The sequence below is a fragment of the Pan paniscus genome, chromosome 1, assembly GCF_029289425.2.
Source record: "Pan paniscus chromosome 1, NHGRI_mPanPan1-v2.0_pri, whole genome shotgun sequence".
Taxonomy (NCBI): Eukaryota; Metazoa; Chordata; class Mammalia; order Primates; family Hominidae; genus Pan; species Pan paniscus.
In genome coordinates, this window is record NC_073249.2 from 20,695,446 (window position 1) to 20,719,799 (window position 24,354).

Sequence of the window (24,354 nt, forward strand, 5' to 3'; positions counted from 1 at the left end):
AGAACGCATGGGCTGCTTTACCCGGGGGAAGGGCATTGCTTCGCCAGCCACCAGGAAAACAGTCCCTGTGCACCCGGGATTCCCAATGCCCCCCACTTCGTGTCGACGACTCCAGTCCCGAGGACACGCCGGAGACCCAGGCCTCCGGGCCCGCCCGGGGCCACGGCTCCCGCCAAACGGGCGGGCACGCTCTGCAAATCTCGGGGCCCACCGCAAGGCACCCAGAGCACAGGGAGGTGCCAAGAAAGGCAGGAGCCTACGAAACCCACCTCCAAAGCAAGCAATTCATCCAAGAAAAAGCCCGTCTCCGCGCTCCGTTGCTCCTCTCGCACGGACCGCCTGGCCCGCGTGTTCTGGCGCAGCCCAAGCCCCCTCCACCCTGCCCCGGCCTGCTCAAGAGGGCGCTGCCTAACGGAGCCGGGCGCTTCCTCTCTAAGGCTCTATCGCTCTCGCTCTCTAGCTCCCTCCGCCTCTCTCTTCTAGGTTTCCCCCTGGACCTCGCGCTACTTCTGTCGTTTTCCCTCTGTCTCTCTGTCTCTCTCTCTCTCTCTTTCTCTGTCCCTCTCTCTTTCTCAGCCTCTCTGTCTGTCTCCTTCCCTCTCGCCCTCGCCTGTCTCTCTCGATCGCTGTCTCTCTCCCTCCCTCAGTTTCTATCTCTCCATCCATCTCGTCCTTGCTCTCCTCCAAGCCGCGTGTGTGTGTGCGTGCGCGCGCGTGCGTGTGCGTGCGTGTGTGTCTGTGTCTGTGTGTGTGTCTGTGTGTGTGTGTCCGCGCAAGCGCGTGCGAGCGCGCCCGCGTGTTGTCTCTGTGTGGGGGAGTGGATTTGCTCCTGGTGGTGGTGGGGTGTGTCTGGGTTTCTCTCAGGCCCTCTCACCCGAGATCAGGCCGCCGCCTCTAGTGCCAGCGCGGGGCAAAACAGGGCCACCCCCCGACCGGCTACACCCCACGCCCTCTTGCCCCCCGGCCGGGTCTTGGTCGGGACAAGCGACCGTGGTGGGGGCGTTGTGAGAGAAAGGCCCCGCGCGGCTGGGCCGGCTGTTCGCCTTGGGCCAGCCCTGACGGCTCTGGGTGGGTGGGGCAAGAGGGGGCCTCGCAGGAGCCCCTGTGCGGCGAGGGATCCAGAACGCTGCCTCCGCGACAGGGCGGAGGACCGGAGGGCGTCCCAGGATCGTGGGCCCTGGGCCCTGACGCCTCGGAGCACTCCCTGCTCCGAGCGGGCCCGATGTGGTGGAAGCTCGGGAGCGCGGGAGCCGGGGGGAAGGCCGCGGGCCAGCGGCTCGGGGGTCCCCGATCCGAGCCCCGCGGCCCCGGGCTGGCGGTGACGGCCGCAATCCGGCGGGCACGGCCGGGCCGGGCCGGGCTCTTGGGGCAGCCAGGCGCCTCCTTCGGCGTCTACGGCCATACCACCCTGAACGCGCCCGATCTCGTCTGATCTCGGAAGCTAAGCAGGGTCGGGCCTGGTTAGTACTTGGATGGGAGACCGCCTGGGAATACCGGGTGCTGTAGGCTTTTTCTTTGGCTTTTTGCTTTTTCTTTCCTTTTCTTCCAGACGGAGTCTCGCTCTGTCGCCCAGGCTGGAGTGCAGTGGCGCCATCTCGGCTCACTGCAAGCTCCGCCTCCCGGGCTCACGCCATTCCCCGGCCTCAGCCTCCCGAGTAGCTGGGCCTACAGGCGCCCGCCACCACGCCCGGCTAATTTTTTCTATTTTTCCTAGAGACGGGGTTTCACCCTGTCAGCCGGGATGGTCTCGAGCTCCTGACCTCGTGATCCACCCGCCTCGGCCTCCCAGAGTGCTGGGATTACAGGCGGGAGCCACCGCGCCCGCCCGGCCTGCTGTAGGCTCTTTTGGCTTCCCCGCTGCCTCCCTTCCCCCTACAGTCGCCATGCTTGCCAACCTCCCCTGACTCTGCTCCCCCTTTACCGCCCACCTACACCCCCGCCGCAGCCGCAGCCGGGGTCCTCCTCCTGGGGCTCCGCCCCTACTGCACGCCGGGCAGCAGCATCCCACCGCTTCCGCCTCGCCGCCGCCCCGCCAGGAGCCCGGCTCCAGCCTGGGAGGGCAGCGGGCCGGACCCCAAAGGCGCAGCCGCGGGTTCCCTGCCGTTCGCGGTACCTTCCCGCTCCCGGAACGCCCAGGCGATTCCATTCACCCGTCGGGCGCCGTCGTCGCACCCTTCCAAACCGGGGGAAGGGGCGGGCAGGGGCAGCGGGAACCACAGACGCCAGCCAAGACCTCGGCTCCAGAACGCATGGGCTGCTTTACCCGGGGGAAGGGCATTGCTTCGCCAGCCACCAGGAAAACAGTCCCTGTGCACCCGGGATTCCCAATGCCCCCCACTTCGTGTCGACGACTCCAGTCCCGAGGACACGCCGGAGACCCAGGCCTCCGGGCCCGCCCGGGGCCACGGCTCCCGCCAAACGGGCGGGCACGCTCTGCAAATCTCGGGGCCCGCCGCAAGGCACCCAGAGCACAGGGAGGTGCCAAGAAAGGCAGGAGCCTACGAAACCCACCTCCAAAGCAAGCAATTCATCCAAGAAAAAGCCCGTCTCCGCGCTCCGTTGCTCCTCTCGCACGGACCGCCTGGCCCGCGTGCTCTGGCGCAGCCCAAGCCCCCTCCACCCTGCCCCGGCCTGCTCAAGAGGGCGCTGCCTAACGGAGCCGGGCGCTTCCTCTCTAAGGCTCTATCGCTCTCGCTCTCTAGCTCCCTCCGCCTCTCTCTTCTAGGTTTCCCCCTGGACCTCGCGCTACTTCTGTCGTTTTCCCTCTGTCTCTCTGTCTCTCTCTCTCTCTCTTTCTCTGTCCCTCTCTCTTTCTCAGCCTCTCTGTCTGTCTCCTTCCCTCTCGCCCTCGCCTGTCTCTCTCGATCGCTGTCTCTCTCCCTCCCTCAGTTTCTATCTCTCCATCCATCTCGTCCTTGCTCTCCTCCAAGCCGCGTGTGTGTGTGCGTGCGCGCGCGTGCGTGTGCGTGCGTGTGTGTCTGTGTCTGTGTGTGTGTCTGTGTGTGTGTGTCCGCGCGAGCGCGTGCGAGCGCGCCCGCGTGTTGTCTCTGTGTGGGGGAGTGGATTTGCTCCTGGTGGTGGTGGGGTGTGTCTGGGTTTCTCTCAGGCCCTCTCACCCGAGATCAGGCCGCCGCCTCTAGTGCCAGCGCGGGGCAAAACAGGGCCACCCCCCGACCGGCTACACCCCACGCCCTCTTGCCCCCCGGCCGGGTCTTGGTCGGGACAAGCGACCGTGGTGGGGGCGTTGTGAGAGAAAGGCCCCGCGCCGCTGCGCCGGCTGTTCGCCTTGGGCCAGCCCTGACGGCTCTGGGTGGGTGGGGCAAGAGGGGGCCTCGCAGGAGCCCCTGTGCGGCGAGGGATCCAGAACGCTGCCTCCGCGACAGGGCGGAGGACCGGAGGGCGTCCCAGGATCGTGGGCCCTGGGCCCTGACGCCTCGGAGCACTCCCTGCTCCGAGCGGGCCCGATGTGGTGGAAGCTCGGGAGCGCGGGAGCCGGGGGGAAGGCCGCGGGCCAGCGGCTCGGGGGTCCCCGATCCGAGCCCCGCGGCCCCGGGCTGGCGGTGACGGCCGCAATCCGGCGGGCACGGCCGGGCCGGGCCGGGCTCTTGGGGCAGCCAGGCGCCTCCTTCGGCGTCTACGGCCATACCACCCTGAACGCGCCCGATCTCGTCTGATCTCGGAAGCTAAGCAGGGTCGGGCCTGGTTAGTACTTGGATGGGAGACCGCCTGGGAATACCGGGTGCTGTAGGCTTTTTCTTTGGCTTTTTGCTTTTTCTTTCCTTTTCTTCCAGACGGAGTCTCGCTCTGTCGCCCAGGCTGGAGTGCAGTGGCGCCATCTCGGCTCACTGCAAGCTCCGCCTCCCGGGCTCACGCCATTCCCCGGCCTCAGCCTCCCGAGTAGCTGGGCCTACAGGCGCCCGCCACCACGCCCGGCTAATTTTTTCTATTTTTCCTAGAGACGGGGTTTCACCCTGTCAGCCGGGATGGTCTCGAGCTCCTGACCTCGTGATCCACCCGCCTCGGCCTCCCAGAGTGCTGGGATTACAGGCGGGAGCCACCGCGCCCGCCCGGCCTGCTGTAGGCTCTTTTGGCTTCCCCGCTGCCTCCCTTCCCCCTACAGTCGCCATGCTTGCCAACCTCCCCTGACTCTGCTCCCCCTTTACCGCCCACCTACACCCCCGCCGCAGCCGCAGCCGGGGTCCTCCTCCTGGGGCTCCGCCCCTACTGCACGCCGGGCAGCAGCATCCCACCGCTTCCGCCTCGCCGCCGCCCCGCCAGGAGCCCGGCTCCAGCCTGGGAGGGCAGCGGGCCGGACCCCAAAGGCGCAGCCGCGGGTTCCCTGCCGTTCGCGGTACCTTCCCGCTCCCGGAACGCCCAGGCGATTCCATTCACCCGTCGGGCGCCGTCGTCGCACCCTTCCAAACCGGGGGAAGGGGCGGGCAGGGGCAGCGGGAACCACAGACGCCAGCCAAGACCTCGGCTCCAGAACGCATGGGCTGCTTTACCCGGGGGAAGGGCATTGCTTCGCCAGCCACCAGGAAAACAGTCCCTGTGCACCCGGGATTCCCAATGCCCCCCACTTCGTGTCGACGACTCCAGTCCCGAGGACACGCCGGAGACCCAGGCCTCCGGGCCCGCCCGGGGCCACGGCTCCCGCCAAACGGGCGGGCACGCTCTGCAAATCTCGGGGCCCGCCGCAAGGCACCCAGAGCACAGGGAGGTGCCAAGAAAGGCAGGAGCCTACGAAACCCACCTCCAAAGCAAGCAATTCATCCAAGAAAAAGCCCGTCTCCGCGCTCCGTTGCTCCTCTCGCACGGACCGCCTGGCCCGCGTGCTCTGGCGCAGCCCAAGCCCCCTCCACCCTGCCCCGGCCTGCTCAAGAGGGCGCTGCCTAACGGAGCCGGGCGCTTCCTCTCTAAGGCTCTATCGCTCTCGCTCTCTAGCTCCCTCCGCCTCTCTCTTCTAGGTTTCCCCCTGGACCTCGCGCTACTTCTGTCGTTTTCCCTCTGTCTCTCTGTCTCTCTCTCTCTCTCTTTCTCTGTCCCTCTCTCTTTCTCAGCCTCTCTGTCTGTCTCCTTCCCTCTCGCCCTCGCCTGTCTCTCTCGATCGCTGTCTCTCTCCCTCCCTCAGTTTCTATCTCTCCATCCATCTCGTCCTTGCTCTCCTCCAAGCCGCGTGTGTGTGTGCGTGCGCGCGCGTGCATGTGCGTGCGTGTGTGTCTGTGTCTGTGTGTGTGTCTGTGTGTGTGTGTCCGCGCGAGCGCGTGCGAGCGCGCCCGCGTGTTGTCTCTGTGTGGGGGAGTGGATTTGCTCCTGGTGGTGGTGGGGTGTGTCTGGGTTTCTCTCAGGCCCTCTCACCCGAGATCAGGCCGCCGCCTCTAGTGCCAGCGCGGGGCAAAACAGGGCCACCCCCCGACCGGCTACACCCCACGCCCTCTTGCCCCCCGGCCGGGTCTTGGTCGGGACAAGCGACCGTGGTGGGGGCGTTGTGAGAGAAAGGCCCCGCGCCGCTGCGCCGGCTGTTCGCCTTGGGCCAGCCCTGACGGCTCTGGGTGGGTGGGGCAAGAGGGGGCCTCGCAGGAGCCCCTGTGCGGCGAGGGATCCAGAACGCTGCCTCCGCGACAGGGCGGAGGACCGGAGGGCGTCCCAGGATCGTGGGCCCTGGGCCCTGACGCCTCGGAGCACTCCCTGCTCCGAGCGGGCCCGATGTGGTGGAAGCTCGGGAGCGCGGGAGCCGGGGGGAAGGCCGCGGGCCAGCGGCTCGGGGGTCCCCGATCCGAGCCCCGCGGCCCCGGGCTGGCGGTGACGGCCGCAATCCGGCGGGCACGGCCGGGCCGGGCCGGGCTCTTGGGGCAGCCAGGCGCCTCCTTCGGCGTCTACGGCCATACCACCCTGAACGCGCCCGATCTCGTCTGATCTCGGAAGCTAAGCAGGGTCGGGCCTGGTTAGTACTTGGATGGGAGACCGCCTGGGAATACCGGGTGCTGTAGGCTTTTTCTTTGGCTTTTGCTTTTTCTTTCCTTTTCTTCCAGACGGAGTCTCGCTCTGTCGCCCAGGCTGGAGTGCAGTGGCGCCATCTCGGCTCACTGCAAGCTCCGCCTCCCGGGCTCACGCCATTCCCCGGCCTCAGCCTCCCGAGTAGCTGGGCCTACAGGCGCCCGCCACCACGCCCGGCTAATTTTTTCTATTTTTCCTAGAGACGGGGTTTCACCCTGTCAGCCGGGATGGTCTCGAGCTCCTGACCTCGTGATCCACCCGCCTCGGCCTCCCAGAGTGCTGGGATTACAGGCGGGAGCCACCGCGCCCGCCCGGCCTGCTGTAGGCTCTTTTGGCTTCCCCGCTGCCTCCCTTCCCCCTACAGTCGCCATGCTTGCCAACCTCCCCTGACTCTGCTCCCCCTTTACCGCCCACCTACACCCCCGCCGCAGCCGCAGCCGGGGTCCTCCTCCTGGGGCTCCGCCCCTACTGCACGCCGGGCAGCAGCATCCCACCGCTTCCGCCTCGCCGCCGCCCCGCCAGGAGCCCGGCTCCAGCCTGGGAGGGCAGCGGGCCGGACCCCAAAGGCGCAGCCGCGGGTTCCCTGCCGTTCGCGGTACCTTCCCGCTCCCGGAACGCCCAGGCGATTCCATTCACCCGTCGGGCGCCGTCGTCGCACCCTTCCAAACCGGGGGAAGGGGCGGGCAGGGGCAGCGGGAACCACAGACGCCAGCCAAGACCTCGGCTCCAGAACGCATGGGCTGCTTTACCCGGGGGAAGGGCATTGCTTCGCCAGCCACCAGGAAAACAGTCCCTGTGCACCCGGGATTCCCAATGCCCCCCACTTCGTGTCGACGACTCCAGTCCCGAGGACACGCCGGAGACCCAGGCCTCCGGGCCCGCCCGGGGCCACGGCTCCCGCCAAACGGGCGGGCACGCTCTGCAAATCTCGGGGCCCGCCGCAAGGCACCCAGAGCACAGGGAGGTGCCAAGAAAGGCAGGAGCCTACGAAACCCACCTCCAAAGCAAGCAATTCATCCAAGAAAAAGCCCGTCTCCGCGCTCCGTTGCTCCTCTCGCACGGACCGCCTGGCCCGCGTGCTCTGGCGCAGCCCAAGCCCCCTCCACCCTGCCCCGGCCTGCTCAAGAGGGCGCTGCCTAACGGAGCCGGGCGCTTCCTCTCTAAGGCTCTATCGCTCTCGCTCTCTAGCTCCCTCCGCCTCTCTCTTCTAGGTTTCCCCCTGGACCTCGCGCTACTTCTGTCGTTTTCCCTCTGTCTCTCTGTCTCTCTCTCTCTCTCTTTCTCTGTCCCTCTCTCTTTCTCAGCCTCTCTGTCTGTCTCCTTCCCTCTCGCCCTCGCCTGTCTCTCTCGATCGCTGTCTCTCTCCCTCCCTCAGTTTCTATCTCTCCATCCATCTCGTCCTTGCTCTCCTCCAAGCCGCGTGTGTGTGTGCGTGCGCGCGCGTGCGTGTGCGTGCGTGTGTGTCTGTGTCTGTGTGTGTGTCTGTGTGTGTGTGTCCGCGCGAGCGCGTGCGAGCGCGCCCGCGTGTTGTCTCTGTGTGGGGGAGTGGATTTGCTCCTGGTGGTGGTGGGGTGTGTCTGGGTTTCTCTCAGGCCCTCTCACCCGAGATCAGGCCGCCGCCTCTAGTGCCAGCGCGGGGCAAAACAGGGCCACCCCCCGACCGGCTACACCCCACGCCCTCTTGCCCCCCGGCCGGGTCTTGGTCGGGACAAGCGACCGTGGTGGGGGCGTTGTGAGAGAAAGGCCCCGCGCGGCTGGGCCGGCTGTTCGCCTTGGGCCAGCCCTGACGGCTCTGGGTGGGTGGGGCAAGAGGGGGCCTCGCAGGAGCCCCTGTGCGGCGAGGGATCCAGAACGCTGCCTCCGCGACAGGGCGGAGGACCGGAGGGCGTCCCAGGATCGTGGGCCCTGGGCCCTGACGCCTCGGAGCACTCCCTGCTCCGAGCGGGCCCGATGTGGTGGAAGCTCGGGAGCGCGGGAGCCGGGGGGAAGGCCGCGGGCCAGCGGCTCGGGGGTCCCCGATCCGAGCCCCGCGGCCCCGGGCTGGCGGTGACGGCCGCAATCCGGCGGGCACGGCCGGGCCGGGCCGGGCTCTTGGGGCAGCCAGGCGCCTCCTTCGGCGTCTACGGCCATACCACCCTGAACGCGCCCGATCTCGTCTGATCTCGGAAGCTAAGCAGGGTCGGGCCTGGTTAGTACTTGGATGGGAGACCGCCTGGGAATACCGGGTGCTGTAGGCTTTTTCTTTGGCTTTTTGCTTTTTCTTTCCTTTTCTTCCAGACGGAGTCTCGCTCTGTCGCCCAGGCTGGAGTGCAGTGGCGCCATCTCGGCTCACTGCAAGCTCCGCCTCCCGGGCTCACGCCATTCCCCGGCCTCAGCCTCCCGAGTAGCTGGGCCTACAGGCGCCCGCCACCACGCCCGGCTAATTTTTTCTATTTTTCCTAGAGACGGGGTTTCACCCTGTCAGCCGGGATGGTCTCGAGCTCCTGACCTCGTGATCCACCCGCCTCGGCCTCCCAGAGTGCTGGGATTACAGGCGGGAGCCACCGCGCCCGCCCGGCCTGCTGTAGGCTCTTTTGGCTTCCCCGCTGCCTCCCTTCCCCCTACAGTCGCCATGCTTGCCAACCTCCCCTGACTCTGCTCCCCCTTTACCGCCCACCTACACCCCCGCCGCAGCCGCAGCCGGGGTCCTCCTCCTGGGGCTCCGCCCCTACTGCACGCCGGGCAGCAGCATCCCACCGCTTCCGCCTCGCCGCCGCCCCGCCAGGAGCCCGGCTCCAGCCTGGGAGGGCAGCGGGCCGGACCCCAAAGGCGCAGCCGCGGGTTCCCTGCCGTTCGCGGTACCTTCCCGCTCCCGGAACGCCCAGGCGATTCCATTCACCCGTCGGGCGCCGTCGTCGCACCCTTCCAAACCGGGGGAAGGGGCGGGCAGGGGCAGCGGGAACCACAGACGCCAGCCAAGACCTCGGCTCCAGAACGCATGGGCTGCTTTACCCGGGGGAAGGGCATTGCTTCGCCAGCCACCAGGAAAACAGTCCCTGTGCACCCGGGATTCCCAATGCCCCCCACTTCGTGTCGACGACTCCAGTCCCGAGGACACGCCGGAGACCCAGGCCTCCGGGCCCGCCCGGGGCCACGGCTCCCGCCAAACGGGCGGGCACGCTCTGCAAATCTCGGGGCCCGCCGCAAGGCACCCAGAGCACAGGGAGGTGCCAAGAAAGGCAGGAGCCTACGAAACCCACCTCCAAAGCAAGCAATTCATCCAAGAAAAAGCCCGTCTCCGCGCTCCGTTGCTCCTCTCGCACGGACCGCCTGGCCCGCGTGCTCTGGCGCAGCCCAAGCCCCCTCCACCCTGCCCCGGCCTGCTCAAGAGGGCGCTGCCTAACGGAGCCGGGCGCTTCCTCTCTAAGGCTCTATCGCTCTCGCTCTCTAGCTCCCTCCGCCTCTCTCTTCTAGGTTTCCCCCTGGACCTCGCGCTACTTCTGTCGTTTTCCCTCTGTCTCTCTGTCTCTCTCTCTCTCTCTTTCTCTGTCCCTCTCTCTTTCTCAGCCTCTCTGTCTGTCTCCTTCCCTCTCGCCCTCGCCTGTCTCTCTCGATCGCTGTCTCTCTCCCTCCCTCAGTTTCTATCTCTCCATCCATCTCGTCCTTGCTCTCCTCCAAGCCGCGTGTGTGTGTGCGTGCGCGCGCGTGCGTGTGCGTGCGTGTGTGTCTGTGTCTGTGTGTGTGTCTGTGTGTGTGTGTCCGCGCGAGCGCGTGCGAGCGCGCCCGCGTGTTGTCTCTGTGTGGGGGAGTGGATTTGCTCCTGGTGGTGGTGGGGTGTGTCTGGGTTTCTCTCAGGCCCTCTCACCCGAGATCAGGCCGCCGCCTCTAGTGCCAGCGCGGGGCAAAACAGGGCCACCCCCCGACCGGCTACACCCCACGCCCTCTTGCCCCCCGGCCGGGTCTTGGTCGGGACAAGCGACCGTGGTGGGGGCGTTGTGAGAGAAAGGCCCCGCGCCGCTGCGCCGGCTGTTCGCCTTGGGCCAGCCCTGACGGCTCTGGGTGGGTGGGGCAAGAGGGGGCCTCGCAGGAGCCCCTGTGCGGCGAGGGATCCAGAACGCTGCCTCCGCGACAGGGCGGAGGACCGGAGGGCGTCCCAGGATCGTGGGCCCTGGGCCCTGACGCCTCGGAGCACTCCCTGCTCCGAGCGGGCCCGATGTGGTGGAAGCTCGGGAGCGCGGGAGCCGGGGGGAAGGCCGCGGGCCAGCGGCTCGGGGGTCCCCGATCCGAGCCCCGCGGCCCCGGGCTGGCGGTGACGGCCGCAATCCGGCGGGCACGGCCGGGCCGGGCCGGGCTCTTGGGGCAGCCAGGCGCCTCCTTCGGCGTCTACGGCCATACCACCCTGAACGCGCCCGATCTCGTCTGATCTCGGAAGCTAAGCAGGGTCGGGCCTGGTTAGTACTTGGATGGGAGACCGCCTGGGAATACCGGGTGCTGTAGGCTTTTTCTTTGGCTTTTTGCTTTTTCTTTCCTTTTCTTCCAGACGGAGTCTCGCTCTGTCGCCCAGGCTGGAGTGCAGTGGCGCCATCTCGGCTCACTGCAAGCTCCGCCTCCCGGGCTCACGCCATTCCCCGGCCTCAGCCTCCCGAGTAGCTGGGCCTACAGGCGCCCGCCACCACGCCCGGCTAATTTTTTCTATTTTTCCTAGAGACGGGGTTTCACCCTGTCAGCCGGGATGGTCTCGAGCTCCTGACCTCGTGATCCACCCGCCTCGGCCTCCCAGAGTGCTGGGATTACAGGCGGGAGCCACCGCGCCCGCCCGGCCTGCTGTAGGCTCTTTTGGCTTCCCCGCTGCCTCCCTTCCCCCTACAGTCGCCATGCTTGCCAACCTCCCCTGACTCTGCTCCCCCTTTACCGCCCACCTACACCCCCGCCGCAGCCGCAGCCGGGGTCCTCCTCCTGGGGCTCCGCCCCTACTGCACGCCGGGCAGCAGCATCCCACCGCTTCCGCCTCGCCGCCGCCCCGCCAGGAGCCCGGCTCCAACCTGGGAGGGCAGCGGGCCGGACCCCAAAGGCGCAGCCGCGGGTTCCCTGCCGTTCGCGGTACCTTCCCGCTCCCGGAACGCCCAGGCGATTCCATTCACCCGTCGGGCGCCGTCGTCGCACCCTTCCAAACCGGGGGAAGGGGCGGGCAGGGGCAGCGGGAACCACAGACGCCAGCCAAGACCTCGGCTCCAGAACGCATGGGCTGCTTTACCCGGGGGAAGGGCATTGCTTCGCCAGCCACCAGGAAAACAGTCCCTGTGCACCCGGGATTCCCAATGCCCCCCACTTCGTGTCGACGACTCCAGTCCCGAGGACACGCCGGAGACCCAGGCCTCCGGGCCCGCCCGGGGCCACGGCTCCCGCCAAACGGGCGGGCACGCTCTGCAAATCTCGGGGCCCGCCGCAAGGCACCCAGAGCACAGGGAGGTGCCAAGAAAGGCAGGAGCCTACGAAACCCACCTCCAAAGCAAGCAATTCATCCAAGAAAAAGCCCGTCTCCGCGCTCCGTTGCTCCTCTCGCACGGACCGCCTGGCCCGCGTGCTCTGGCGCAGCCCAAGCCCCCTCCACCCTGCCCCGGCCTGCTCAAGAGGGCGCTGCCTAACGGAGCCGGGCGCTTCCTCTCTAAGGCTCTATCGCTCTCGCTCTCTAGCTCCCTCCGCCTCTCTCTTCTAGGTTTCCCCCTGGACCTCGCGCTACTTCTGTCGTTTTCCCTCTGTCTCTCTGTCTCTCTCTCTCTCTCTTTCTCTGTCCCTCTCTCTTTCTCAGCCTCTCTGTCTGTCTCCTTCCCTCTCGCCCTCGCCTGTCTCTCTCGATCGCTGTCTCTCTCCCTCCCTCAGTTTCTATCTCTCCATCCATCTCGTCCTTGCTCTCCTCCAAGCCGCGTGTGTGTGTGCGTGCACGCGCGTGCGTGTGCGTGCGTGTGTGTCTGTGTCTGTGTGTGTGTCTGTGTGTGTGTGTCCGCGCGAGCGCGTGCGAGCGCGCCCGCGTGTTGTCTCTGTGTGGGGGAGTGGATTTGCTCCTGGTGGTGGTGGGGTGTGTCTGGGTTTCTCTCAGGCCCTCTCACCCGAGATCAGGCCGCCGCCTCTAGTGCCAGCGCGGGGCAAAACAGGGCCACCCCCCGACCGGCTACACCCCACGCCCTCTTGCCCCCCGGCCGGGTCTTGGTCGGGACAAGCGACCGTGGTGGGGGCGTTGTGAGAGAAAGGCCCCGCGCCGCTGCGCCGGCTGTTCGCCTTGGGCCAGCCCTGACGGCTCTGGGTGGGTGGGGCAAGAGGGGGCCTCGCAGGAGCCCCTGTGCGGCGAGGGATCCAGAACGCTGCCTCCGCGACAGGGCGGAGGACCGGAGGGCGTCCCAGGATCGTGGGCCCTGGGCCCTGACGCCTCGGAGCACTCCCTGCTCCGAGCGGGCCCGATGTGGTGGAAGCTCGGGAGCGCGGGAGCCGGGGGGAAGGCCGCGGGCCAGCGGCTCGGGGGTCCCCGATCCGAGCCCCGCGGCCCCGGGCTGGCGGTGACGGCCGCAATCCGGCGGGCACGGCCGGGCCGGGCCGGGCTCTTGGGGCAGCCAGGCGCCTCCTTCGGCGTCTACGGCCATACCACCCTGAACGCGCCCGATCTCGTCTGATCTCGGAAGCTAAGCAGGGTCGGGCCTGGTTAGTACTTGGATGGGAGACCGCCTGGGAATACCGGGTGCTGTAGGCTTTTTCTTTGGCTTTTTGCTTTTTCTTTCCTTTTCTTCCAGACGGAGTCTCGCTCTGTCGCCCAGGCTGGAGTGCAGTGGCGCCATCTCGGCTCACTGCAAGCTCCGCCTCCCGGGCTCACGCCATTCCCCGGCCTCAGCCTCCCGAGTAGCTGGGCCTACAGGCGCCCGCCACCACGCCCGGCTAATTTTTTCTATTTTTCCTAGAGACGGGGTTTCACCCTGTCAGCCGGGATGGTCTCGAGCTCCTGACCTCGTGATCCACCCGCCTCGGCCTCCCAGAGTGCTGGGATTACAGGCGGGAGCCACCGCGCCCGCCCGGCCTGCTGTAGGCTCTTTTGGCTTCCCCGCTGCCTCCCTTCCCCCTACAGTCGCCATGCTTGCCAACCTCCCCTGACTCTGCTCCCCCTTTACCGCCCACCTACACCCCCGCCGCAGCCGCAGCCGGGGTCCTCCTCCTGGGGCTCCGCCCCTACTGCACGCCGGGCAGCAGCATCCCACCGCTTCCGCCTCGCCGCCGCCCCGCCAGGAGCCCGGCTCCAACCTGGGAGGGCAGCGGGCCGGACCCCAAAGGCGCAGCCGCGGGTTCCCTGCCGTTCGCGGTACCTTCCCGCTCCCGGAACGCCCAGGCGATTCCATTCACCCGTCGGGCGCCGTCGTCGCACCCTTCCAAACCGGGGGAAGGGGCGGGCAGGGGCAGCGGGAACCACAGACGCCAGCCAAGACCTCGGCTCCAGAACGCATGGGCTGCTTTACCCGGGGGAAGGGCATTGCTTCGCCAGCCACCAGGAAAACAGTCCCTGTGCACCCGGGATTCCCAATGCCCCCCACTTCGTGTCGACGACTCCAGTCCCGAGGACACGCCGGAGACCCAGGCCTCCGGGCCCGCCCGGGGCCACGGCTCCCGCCAAACGGGCGGGCACGCTCTGCAAATCTCGGGGCCCGCCGCAAGGCACCCAGAGCACAGGGAGGTGCCAAGAAAGGCAGGAGCCTACGAAACCCACCTCCAAAGCAAGCAATTCATCCAAGAAAAAGCCCGTCTCCGCGCTCCGTTGCTCCTCTCGCACGGACCGCCTGGCCCGCGTGCTCTGGCGCAGCCCAAGCCCCCTCCACCCTGCCCCGGCCTGCTCAAGAGGGCGCTGCCTAACGGAGCCGGGCGCTTCCTCTCTAAGGCTCTATCGCTCTCGCTCTCTAGCTCCCTCCGCCTCTCTCTTCTAGGTTTCCCCCTGGACCTCGCGCTACTTCTGTCGTTTTCCCTCTGTCTCTCTGTCTCTCTCTCTCTCTCTTTCTCTGTCCCTCTCTCTTTCTCAGCCTCTCTGTCTGTCTCCTTCCCTCTCGCCCTCGCCTGTCTCTCTCGATCGCTGTCTCTCTCCCTCCCTCAGTTTCTATCTCTCCATCCATCTCGTCCTTGCTCTCCTCCAAGCCGCGTGTGTGTGTGCGTGCGCGCGCGTGCATGTGCGTGCGTGTGTGTCTGTGTCTGTGTGTGTGTCTGTGTGTGTGTGTCCGCGCGAGCGCGTGCGAGCGCGCCCGCGTGTTGTCTCTGTGTGGGGGAGTGGATTTGCTCCTGGTGGTGGTGGGGTGTGTCTGGGTTTCTCTCAGGCCCTCTCACCCGAGATCAGGCCGCCGCCTCTAGTGCCAGCGCGGGGCAAAACAGGGCCACCCCCCGACCGGCTACACCCCACGCCCTCTTGCCCCCCGGCCGGGTCTTGGTCGGGACAAGCGACCGTGGTGGGGGCGTTGTGAGAGAAAGGCCCCGCGCCGCTGCGCCGGCTGTTCGCCTTGGGCCAGCCCTGACGGCTCTGGGTGGGTGGGGCAAGAGGGGGCCTCGCAGGAGCCCCTGTGCGGCGAGGGATCCAGAACGCTGCCTCCGCGACAGGGCGGAGGACCGGAGGGCGTCCCAGGATCGTGGGCCCTGGGCCCTGACGCCTCGGAGCACTCCCTGCTCCGAGCGGGCCCGATGTGGTGGAAGCTCGGGAGCGCGGGAGCCGGGGGGAAGGCCGCGGGCCAGCGGCTCGGGGGTCCCCGATCCGAGCCCCGCGGCCCCGGGCTGGCGGTGACGGCCGCAATCCGGCGGGCACGGCCGGGCCGGGCCGGGCTCTTGGGGCAGCCAGGCGCCTCCTTCGGCGTCTACGGCCATACCACCCTGAACGCGCCCGATCTCGTCTGATCTCGGAAGCTAAGCAGGGTCGGGCCTGGTTAGTACTTGGATGGGAGACCGCCTGGGAATACCGGGTGCTGTAGGCTTTTTCTTTGGCTTTTTGCTTTTTCTTTCCTTTTCTTCCAGACGGAGTCTCGCTCTGTCGCCCAGGCTGGAGTGCAGTGGCGCCATCTCGGCTCACTGCAAGCTCCGCCTCCCGGGCTCACGCCATTCCCCGGCCTCAGCCTCCCGAGTAGCTGGGCCTACAGGCGCCCGCCACCACGCCCGGCTAATTTTTTCTATTTTTCCTAGAGACGGGGTTTCACCCTGTCAGCCGGGATGGTCTCGAGCTCCTGACCTCGTGATCCACCCGCCTCGGCCTCCCAGAGTGCTGGGATTACAGGCGGGAGCCACCGCGCCCGCCCGGCCTGCTGTAGGCTCTTTTGGCTTCCCCGCTGCCTCCCTTCCCCCTACAGTCGCCATGCTTGCCAACCTCCCCTGACTCTGCTCCCCCTTTACCGCCCACCTACACCCCCGCCGCAGCCGCAGCCGGGGTCCTCCTCCTGGGGCTCCGCCCCTACTGCACGCCGGGCAGCAGCATCCCACCGCTTCCGCCTCGCCGCCGCCCCGCCAGGAGCCCGGCTCCAGCCTGGGAGGGCAGCGGGCCGGACCCCAAAGGCGCAGCCGCGGGTTCCCTGCCGTTCGCGGTACCTTCCCGCTCCCGGAACGCCCAGGCGATTCCATTCACCCGTCGGGCGCCGTCGTCGCACCCTTCCAAACCGGGGGAAGGGGCGGGCAGGGGCAGCGGGAACCACAGACGCCAGCCAAGACCTCGGCTCCAGAACGCATGGGCTGCTTTACCCGGGGGAAGGGCATTGCTTCGCCAGCCACCAGGAAAACAGTCCCTGTGCACCCGGGATTCCCAATGCCCCCCACTTCGTGTCGACGACTCCAGTCCCGAGGACACGCCGGAGACCCAGGCCTCCGGGCCCGCCCGGGGCCACGGCTCCCGCCAAACGGGCGGGCACGCTCTGCAAATCTCGGGGCCCGCCGCAAGGCACCCAGAGCACAGGGAGGTGCCAAGAAAGGCAGGAGCCTACGAAACCCACCTCCAAAGCAAGCAATTCATCCAAGAAAAAGCCCGTCTCCGCGCTCCGTTGCTCCTCTCGCACGGACCGCCTGGCCCGCGTGCTCTGGCGCAGCCCAAGCCCCCTCCACCCTGCCCCGGCCTGCTCAAGAGGGCGCTGCCTAACGGAGCCGGGCGCTTCCTCTCTAAGGCTCTATCGCTCTCGCTCTCTAGCTCCCTCCGCCTCTCTCTTCTAGGTTTCCCCCTGGACCTCGCGCTACTTCTGTCGTTTTCCCTCTGTCTCTCTGTCTCTCTCTCTCTCTCTTTCTCTGTCCCTCTCTCTTTCTCAGCCTCTCTGTCTGTCTCCTTCCCTCTCGCCCTCGCCTGTCTCTCTCGATCGCTGTCTCTCTCCCTCCCTCAGTTTCTATCTCTCCATCCATCTCGTCCTTGCTCTCCTCCAAGCCGCGTGTGTGTGTGCGTGCGCGCGCGTGCGTGTGCGTGCGTGTGTGTCTGTGTCTGTGTGTGTGTCTGTGTGTGTGTGTCCGCGCGAGCGCGTGCGAGCGCGCCCGCGTGTTGTCTCTGTGTGGGGGAGTGGATTTGCTCCTGGTGGTGGTGGGGTGTGTCTGGGTTTCTCTCAGGCCCTCTCACCCGAGATCAGGCCGCCGCCTCTAGTGCCAGCGCGGGGCAAAACAGGGCCACCCCCCGACCGGCTACACCCCACGCCCTCTTGCCCCCCGGCCGGGTCTTGGTCGGGACAAGCGACCGTGGTGGGGGCGTTGTGAGAGAAAGGCCCCGCGCGGCTGGGCCGGCTGTTCGCCTTGGGCCAGCCCTGACGGCTCTGGGTGGGTGGGGCAAGAGGGGGCCTCGCAGGAGCCCCTGTGCGGCGAGGGATCCAGAACGCTGCCTCCGCGACAGGGCGGAGGACCGGAGGGCGTCCCAGGATCGTGGGCCCTGGGCCCTGACGCCTCGGAGCACTCCCTGCTCCGAGCGGGCCCGATGTGGTGGAAGCTCGGGAGCGCGGGAGCCGGGGGGAAGGCCGCGGGCCAGCGGCTCGGGGGTCCCCGATCCGAGCCCCGCGGCCCCGGGCTGGCGGTGACGGCCGCAATCCGGCGGGCACGGCCGGGCCGGGCCGGGCTCTTGGGGCAGCCAGGCGCCTCCTTCGGCGTCTACGGCCATACCACCCTGAACGCGCCCGATCTCGTCTGATCTCGGAAGCTAAGCAGGGTCGGGCCTGGTTAGTACTTGGATGGGAGACCGCCTGGGAATACCGGGTGCTGTAGGCTTTTTCTTTGGCTTTTTGCTTTTTCTTTCCTTTTCTTCCAGACGGAGTCTCGCTCTGTCGCCCAGGCTGGAGTGCAGTGGCGCCATCTCGGCTCACTGCAAGCTCCGCCTCCCGGGCTCACGCCATTCCCCGGCCTCAGCCTCCCGAGTAGCTGGGCCTACAGGCGCCCGCCACCACGCCCGGCTAATTTTTTCTATTTTTCCTAGAGACGGGGTTTCACCCTGTCAGCCGGGATGGTCTCGAGCTCCTGACCTCGTGATCCACCCGCCTCGGCCTCCCAGAGTGCTGGGATTACAGGCGGGAGCCACCGCGCCCGCCCGGCCTGCTGTAGGCTCTTTTGGCTTCCCCGCTGCCTCCCTTCCCCCTACAGTCGCCATGCTTGCCAACCTCCCCTGACTCTGCTCCCCCTTTACCGCCCACCTACACCCCCGCCGCAGCCGCAGCCGGGGTCCTCCTCCTGGGGCTCCGCCCCTACTGCACGCCGGGCAGCAGCATCCCACCGCTTCCGCCTCGCCGCCGCCCCGCCAGGAGCCCGGCTCCAGCCTGGGAGGGCAGCGGGCCGGACCCCAAAGGCGCAGCCGCGGGTTCCCTGCCGTTCGCGGTACCTTCCCGCTCCCGGAACGCCCAGGCGATTCCATTCACCCGTCGGGCGCCGTCGTCGCACCCTTCCAAACCGGGGGAAGGGGCGGGCAGGGGCAGCGGGAACCACAGACGCCAGCCAAGACCTCGGCTCCAGAACGCATGGGCTGCTTTACCCGGGGGAAGGGCATTGCTTCGCCAGCCACCAGGAAAACAGTCCCTGTGCACCCGGGATTCCCAATGCCCCCCACTTCGTGTCGACGACTCCAGTCCCGAGGACACGCCGGAGACCCAGGCCTCCGGGCCCGCCCGGGGCCACGGCTCCCGCCAAACGGGCGGGCACGCTCTGCAAATCTCGGGGCCCGCCGCAAGGCACCCAGAGCACAGGGAGGTGCCAAGAAAGGCAGGAGCCTACGAAACCCACCTCCAAAGCAAGCAATTCATCCAAGAAAAAGCCCGTCTCCGCGCTCCGTTGCTCCTCTCGCACGGACCGCCTGGCCCGCGTGTTCTGGCGCAGCCCAAGCCCCCTCCACCCTGCCCCGGCCTGCTCAAGAGGGCGCTGCCTAACGGAGCCGGGCGCTTCCTCTCTAAGGCTCTATCGCTCTCGCTCTCTAGCTCCCTCCGCCTCTCTCTTCTAGGTTTCCCCCTGGACCTCGCGCTACTTCTGTCGTTTTCCCTCTGTCTCTCTGTCTCTCTCTCTCTCTCTTTCTCTGTCCCTCTCTCTTTCTCAGCCTCTCTGTCTGTCTCCTTCCCTCTCGCCCTCGCCTGTCTCTCTCGATCGCTGTCTCTCTCCCTCCCTCAGTTTCTATCTCTCCATCCATCTCGTCCTTGCTCTCCTCCAAGCCGCGTGTGTGTGTGCGTGCGCGCGCGTGCGTGTGCGTGCGTGTGTGTCTGTGTCTGTGTGTGTGTCTGTGTGTGTGTGTCCGCGCGAGCGCGTGCGAGCGCGCCCGCGTGTTGTCTCTGTGTGGGGGAGTGGATTTGCTCCTGGTGGTGGTGGGGTGTGTCTGGGTTTCTCTCAGGCCCTCTCACCCGAGATCAGGCCGCCGCCTCTAGTGCCAGCGCGGGGCAAAACAGGGCCACCCCCCGACCGGCTACACCCCACGCCCTCTTGCCCCCCGGCCGGGTCTTGGTCGGGACAAGCGACCGTGGTGGGGGCGTTGTGAGAGAAAGGCCCCGCGCGGCTGGGCCGGCTGTTCGCCTTGGGCCAGCCCTGACGGCTCTGGGTGGGTGGGGCAAGAGGGGGCCTCGCAGGAGCCCCTGTGCGGCGAGGGATCCAGAACGCTGCCTCCGCGACAGGGCGGAGGACCGGAGGGCGTCCCAGGATCGTGGGCCCTGGGCCCTGACGCCTCGGAGCACTCCCTGCTCCGAGCGGGCCCGATGTGGTGGAAGCTCGGGAGCGCGGGAGCCGGGGGGAAGGCCGCGGGCCAGCGGCTCGGGGGTCCCCGATCCGAGCCCCGCGGCCCCGGGCTGGCGGTGACGGCCGCAATCCGGCGGGCACGGCCGGGCCGGGCCGGGCTCTTGGGGCAGCCAGGCGCCTCCTTCGGCGTCTACGGCCATACCACCCTGAACGCGCCCGATCTCGTCTGATCTCGGAAGCTAAGCAGGGTCGGGCCTGGTTAGTACTTGGATGGGAGACCGCCTGGGAATACCGGGTGCTGTAGGCTTTTTCTTTGGCTTTTTGCTTTTTCTTTCCTTTTCTTCCAGACGGAGTCTCGCTCTGTCGCCCAGGCTGGAGTGCAGTGGCGCCATCTCGGCTCACTGCAAGCTCCGCCTCCCGGGCTCACGCCATTCCCCGGCCTCAGCCTCCCGAGTAGCTGGGCCTACAGGCGCCCGCCACCACGCCCGGCTAATTTTTTCTATTTTTCCTAGAGACGGGGTTTCACCCTGTCAGCCGGGATGGTCTCGAGCTCCTGACCTCGTGATCCACCCGCCTCGGCCTCCCAGAGTGCTGGGATTACAGGCGGGAGCCACCGCGCCCGCCCGGCCTGCTGTAGGCTCTTTTGGCTTCCCCGCTGCCTCCCTTCCCCCTACAGTCGCCATGCTTGCCAACCTCCCCTGACTCTGCTCCCCCTTTACCGCCCACCTACACCCCCGCCGCAGCCGCAGCCGGGGTCCTCCTCCTGGGGCTCCGCCCCTACTGCACGCCGGGCAGCAGCATCCCACCGCTTCCGCCTCGCCGCCGCCCCGCCAGGAGCCCGGCTCCAGCCTGGGAGGGCAGCGGGCCGGACCCCAAAGGCGCAGCCGCGGGTTCCCTGCCGTTCGCGGTACCTTCCCGCTCCCGGAACGCCCAGGCGATTCCATTCACCCGTCGGGCGCCGTCGTCGCACCCTTCCAAACCGGGGGAAGGGGCGGGCAGGGGCAGCGGGAACCACAGACGCCAGCCAAGACCTCGGCTCCAGAACGCATGGGCTGCTTTACCCGGGGGAAGGGCATTGCTTCGCCAGCCACCAGGAAAACAGTCCCTGTGCACCCGGGATTCCCAATGCCCCCCACTTCGTGTCGACGACTCCAGTCCCGAGGACACGCCGGAGACCCAGGCCTCCGGGCCCGCCCGGGGCCACGGCTCCCGCCAAACGGGCGGGCACGCTCTGCAAATCTCGGGGCCCGCCGCAAGGCACCCAGAGCACAGGGAGGTGCCAAGAAAGGCAGGAGCCTACGAAACCCACCTCCAAAGCAAGCAATTCATCCAACAAAAAGCCCGTCTCCGCGCTCCGTTGCTCCTCTCGCACGGACCGCCTGGCCCGCGTGCTCTGGCGCAGCCCAAGCCCCCTCCACCCTGCCCCGGCCTGCTCAAGAGGGCGCTGCCTAACGGAGCCGGGCGCTTCCTCTCTAAGGCTCTATCGCTCTCGCTCTCTAGCTCCCTCCGCCTCTCTCTTCTAGGTTTCCCCCTGGACCTCGCGCTACTTCTGTCGTTTTCCCTCTGTCTCTCTGTCTCTCTCTCTCTCTCTTTCTCTGTCCCTCTCTCTTTCTCAGCCTCTCTGTCTGTCTCCTTCCCTCTCGCCCTCGCCTGTCTCTCTCGATCGCTGTCTCTCTCCCTCCCTCAGTTTCTATCTCTCCATCCATCTCGTCCTTGCTCTCCTCCAAGCCGCGTGTGTGTGTGCGTGCGCGCGCGTGCGTGTGCGTGCGTGTGTGTCTGTGTCTGTGTGTGTGTCTGTGTGTGTGTGTCCGCGCGAGCGCGTGCGAGCGCGCCCGCGTGTTGTCTCTGTGTGGGGGAGTGGATTTGCTCCTGGTGGTGGTGGGGTGTGTCTGGGTTTCTCTCAGGCCCTCTCACCCGAGATCAGGCCGCCGCCTCTAGTGCCAGCGCGGGGCAAAACAGGGCCACCCCCCGACCGGCTACACCCCACGCCCTCTTGCCCCCCGGCCGGGTCTTGGTCGGGACAAGCGACCGTGGTGGGGGCGTTGTGAGAGAAAGGCCCCGCGCCGCTGCGCCGGCTGTTCGCCTTGGGCCAGCCCTGACGGCTCTGGGTGGGTGGGGCAAGAGGGGGCCTCGCAGGAGCCCCTGTGCGGCGAGGGATCCAGAACGCTGCCTCCGCGACAGGGCGGAGGACCGGAGGGCGTCCCAGGATCGTGGGCCCTGGGCCCTGACGCCTCGGAGCACTCCCTGCTCCGAGCGGGCCCGATGTGGTGGAAGCTCGGGAGCGCGGGAGCCGGGGGGAAGGCCGCGGGCCAGCGGCTCGGGGGTCCCCGATCCGAGCCCCGCGGCCCCGGGCTGGCGGTGACGGCCGCAATCCGGCGGGCACGGCCGGGCCGGGCCGGGCTCTTGGGGCAGCCAGGCGCCTCCTTCGGCGTCTACGGCCATACCACCCTGAACGCGCCCGATCTCGTCTGATCTCGGAAGCTAAGCAGGGTCGGGCCTGGTTAGTACTTGGATGGGAGACCGCCTGGGAATACCGGGTGCTGTAGGCTTTTTCTTTGGCTTTTTGCTTTTTCTTTCCTTTTCTTCCAGACGGAGTCTCGCTCTGTCGCCCAGGCTGGAGTGCAGTGGCGCCATCTCGGCTCACTGCAAGCTCCGCCTCCCGGGCTCACGCCATTCCCCGGCCTCAGCCTCCCGAGTAGCTGGGCCTACAGGCGCCCGCCACCACGCCCGGCTAATTTTTTCTATTTTTCCTAGAGACGGGGTTTCACCCTGTCAGCCGGGATGGTCTCGAGCTCCTGACCTCGTGATCCACCCGCCTCGGCCTCCCAGAGTGCTGGGATTACAGGCGGGAGCCACCGCGCCCGCCCGGCCTGCTGTAGGCTCTTTTGGCTTCCCCGCTGCCTCCCTTCCCCCTACAGTCGCCATGCTTGCCAACCTCCCCTGACTCTGCTCCCCCTTTACCGCCCACCTACACCCCCGCCGCAGCCGCAGCCGGGGTCCTCCTCCTGGGGCTCCGCCCCTACTGCACGCCGGGCAGCAGCATCCCACCGCTTCCGCCTCGCCGCCGCCCCGCCAGGAGCCCGGCTCCAGCCTGGGAGGGCAGCGGGCCGGACCCCAAAGGCGCAGCCGCGGGTTCCCTGCCGTTCGCGGTACCTTCCCGCTCCCGGAACGCCCAGGCGATTCCATTCACCCGTCGGGCGCCGTCGTCGCACCCTTCCAAACCGGGGGAAGGGGCGGGCAGGGGCAGCGGGAACCACAGACGCCAGCCAAGACCTCGGCTCCAGAACGCATGGGCTGCTTTACCCGGGGGAAGGGCATTGCTTCGCCAGCCACCAGGAAAACAGTCCCTGTGCACCCGGGATTCCCAATGCCCCCCACTTCGTGTCGACGACTCCAGTCCCGAGGACACGCCGGAGACCCAGGCCTCCGGGCCCGCCCGGGGCCACGGCTCCCGCCAAACGGGCGGGCACGCTCTGCAAATCTCGGGGCCCGCCGCAAGGCACCCAGAGCACAGGGAGGTGCCAAGAAAGGCAGGAGCCTACGAAACCCACCTCCAAAGCAAGCAATTCATCCAACAAAAAGCCCGTCTCCGCGCTCCGTTGCTCCTCTCGCACGGACCGCCTGGCCCGCGTGCTCTGGCGCAGCCCAAGCCCCCTCCACCCTGCCCCGGCCTGCTCAAGAGGGCGCTGCCTAACGGAGCCGGGCGCTTCCTCTCTAAGGCTCTATCGCTCTCGCTCTCTAGCTCCCTCCGCCTCTCTCTTCTAGGTTTCCCCCTGGACCTCGCGCTACTTCTGTCGTTTTCCCTCTGTCTCTCTGTCTCTCTCTCTCTCTCTTTCTCTGTCCCTCTCTCTTTCTCAGCCTCTCTGTCTGTCTCCTTCCCTCTCGCCCTCGCCTGTCTCTCTCGATCGCTGTCTCTCTCCCTCCCTCAGTTTCTATCTCTCCATCCATCTCGTCCTTGCTCTCCTCCAAGCCGCGTGTGTGTGTGCGTGCGCGCGCGTGCGTGTGCGTGCGTGTGTGTCTGTGTCTGTGTGTGTGTCTGTGTGTGTGTGTCCGCGCGAGCGCGTGCGAGCGCGCCCGCGTGTTGTCTCTGTGTGGGGGAGTGGATTTGCTCCTGGTGGTGGTGGGGTGTGTCTGGGTTTCTCTCAGGCCCTCTCACCCGAGATCAGGCCGCCGCCTCTAGTGCCAGCGCGGGGCAAAACAGGGCCACCCCCCGACCGGCTACACCCCACGCCCTCTTGCCCCCCGGCCGGGTCTTGGTCGGGACAAGCGACCGTGGTGGGGGCGTTGTGAGAGAAAGGCCCCGCGCCGCTGCGCCGGCTGTTCGCCTTGGGCCAGCCCTGACGGCTCTGGGTGGGTGGGGCAAGAGGGGGCCTCGCAGGAGCCCCTGTGCGGCGAGGGATCCAGAACGCTGCCTCCGCGACAGGGCGGAGGACCGGAGGGCGTCCCAGGATCGTGGGCCCTGGGCCCTGACGCCTCGGAGCACTCCCTGCTCCGAGCGGGCCCGATGTGGTGGAAGCTCGGGAGCGCGGGAGCCGGGGGGAAGGCCGCGGGCCAGCGGCTCGGGGGTCCCCGATCCGAGCCCCGCGGCCCCGGGCTGGCGGTGACGGCCGCAATCCGGCGGGCACGGCCGGGCCGGGCCGGGCTCTTGGGGCAGCCAGGCGCCTCCTTCGGCGTCTACGGCCATACCACCCTGAACGCGCCCGATCTCGTCTGATCTCGGAAGCTAAGCAGGGTCGGGCCTGGTTAGTACTTGGATGGGAGACCGCCTGGGAATACCGGGTGCTGTAGGCTTTTTCTTTGGCTTTTTGCTTTTTCTTTCCTTTTCTTCCAGACGGAGTCTCGCTCTGTCGCCCAGGCTGGAGTGCAGTGGCGCCATCTCGGCTCACTGCAAGCTCCGCCTCCCGGGCTCACGCCATTCCCCGGCCTCAGCCTCCCGAGTAGCTGGGCCTACAGGCGCCCGCCACCACGCCCGGCTAATTTTTTCTATTTTTCCTAGAGACGGGGTTTCACCCTGTCAGCCGGGATGGTCTCGAGCTCCTGACCTCGTGATCCACCCGCCTCGGCCTCCCAGAGTGCTGGGATTACAGGCGGGAGCCACCGCGCCCGCCCGGCCTGCTGTAGGCTCTTTTGGCTTCCCCGCTGCCTCCCTTCCCCCTACAGTCGCCATGCTTGCCAACCTCCCCTGACTCTGCTCCCCCTTTACCGCCCACCTACACC

General features: G+C 67.7%; 11 non-coding genes across 11 annotated transcripts; all 11 read left to right on the plus strand.

Moving 5' to 3' along the window:
- The first annotated feature begins 1,390 nt into the window (after positions 1 to 1,390).
- LOC129395055 (5S ribosomal RNA) lies at positions 1,391 to 1,509 on the plus strand. The gene has a single exon (XR_008622543.1). It is a non-coding gene; the product is annotated as a 5S ribosomal RNA (ribosomal RNA).
- Positions 1,510 to 3,632: 2,123 nt separating this feature from the next.
- Positions 3,633 to 3,751, plus strand: LOC129395058 (5S ribosomal RNA). The gene has a single exon (XR_008622544.1). It is a non-coding gene; the product is annotated as a 5S ribosomal RNA (ribosomal RNA).
- A 2,123-nt stretch (positions 3,752 to 5,874) lies between these two features.
- On the plus strand, positions 5,875 to 5,993 carry LOC129395060 (5S ribosomal RNA). Its single transcript, XR_008622545.1, has one exon. It is a non-coding gene; the product is annotated as a 5S ribosomal RNA (ribosomal RNA).
- A 2,122-nt stretch (positions 5,994 to 8,115) lies between these two features.
- Positions 8,116 to 8,234, plus strand: LOC129395064 (5S ribosomal RNA). Its single transcript, XR_008622546.1, has one exon. It is a non-coding gene; the product is annotated as a 5S ribosomal RNA (ribosomal RNA).
- Positions 8,235 to 10,357: 2,123 nt separating this feature from the next.
- Positions 10,358 to 10,476, plus strand: LOC129395066 (5S ribosomal RNA). The gene has a single exon (XR_008622547.1). It is a non-coding gene; the product is annotated as a 5S ribosomal RNA (ribosomal RNA).
- A 2,123-nt stretch (positions 10,477 to 12,599) lies between these two features.
- On the plus strand, positions 12,600 to 12,718 carry LOC129395069 (5S ribosomal RNA). Its single transcript, XR_008622548.1, has one exon. It is a non-coding gene; the product is annotated as a 5S ribosomal RNA (ribosomal RNA).
- A 2,123-nt stretch (positions 12,719 to 14,841) lies between these two features.
- On the plus strand, positions 14,842 to 14,960 carry LOC129395073 (5S ribosomal RNA). The gene has a single exon (XR_008622550.1). It is a non-coding gene; the product is annotated as a 5S ribosomal RNA (ribosomal RNA).
- A 2,123-nt stretch (positions 14,961 to 17,083) lies between these two features.
- LOC129395074 (5S ribosomal RNA) lies at positions 17,084 to 17,202 on the plus strand. Its single transcript, XR_008622551.1, has one exon. It is a non-coding gene; the product is annotated as a 5S ribosomal RNA (ribosomal RNA).
- A 2,123-nt stretch (positions 17,203 to 19,325) lies between these two features.
- Positions 19,326 to 19,444, plus strand: LOC129395075 (5S ribosomal RNA). The gene has a single exon (XR_008622553.1). It is a non-coding gene; the product is annotated as a 5S ribosomal RNA (ribosomal RNA).
- Positions 19,445 to 21,567: 2,123 nt separating this feature from the next.
- Positions 21,568 to 21,686, plus strand: LOC129395079 (5S ribosomal RNA). The gene has a single exon (XR_008622560.1). It is a non-coding gene; the product is annotated as a 5S ribosomal RNA (ribosomal RNA).
- A 2,123-nt stretch (positions 21,687 to 23,809) lies between these two features.
- On the plus strand, positions 23,810 to 23,928 carry LOC129395080 (5S ribosomal RNA). The gene has a single exon (XR_008622561.1). It is a non-coding gene; the product is annotated as a 5S ribosomal RNA (ribosomal RNA).
- Positions 23,929 to 24,354: the final 426 nt, after the last annotated feature.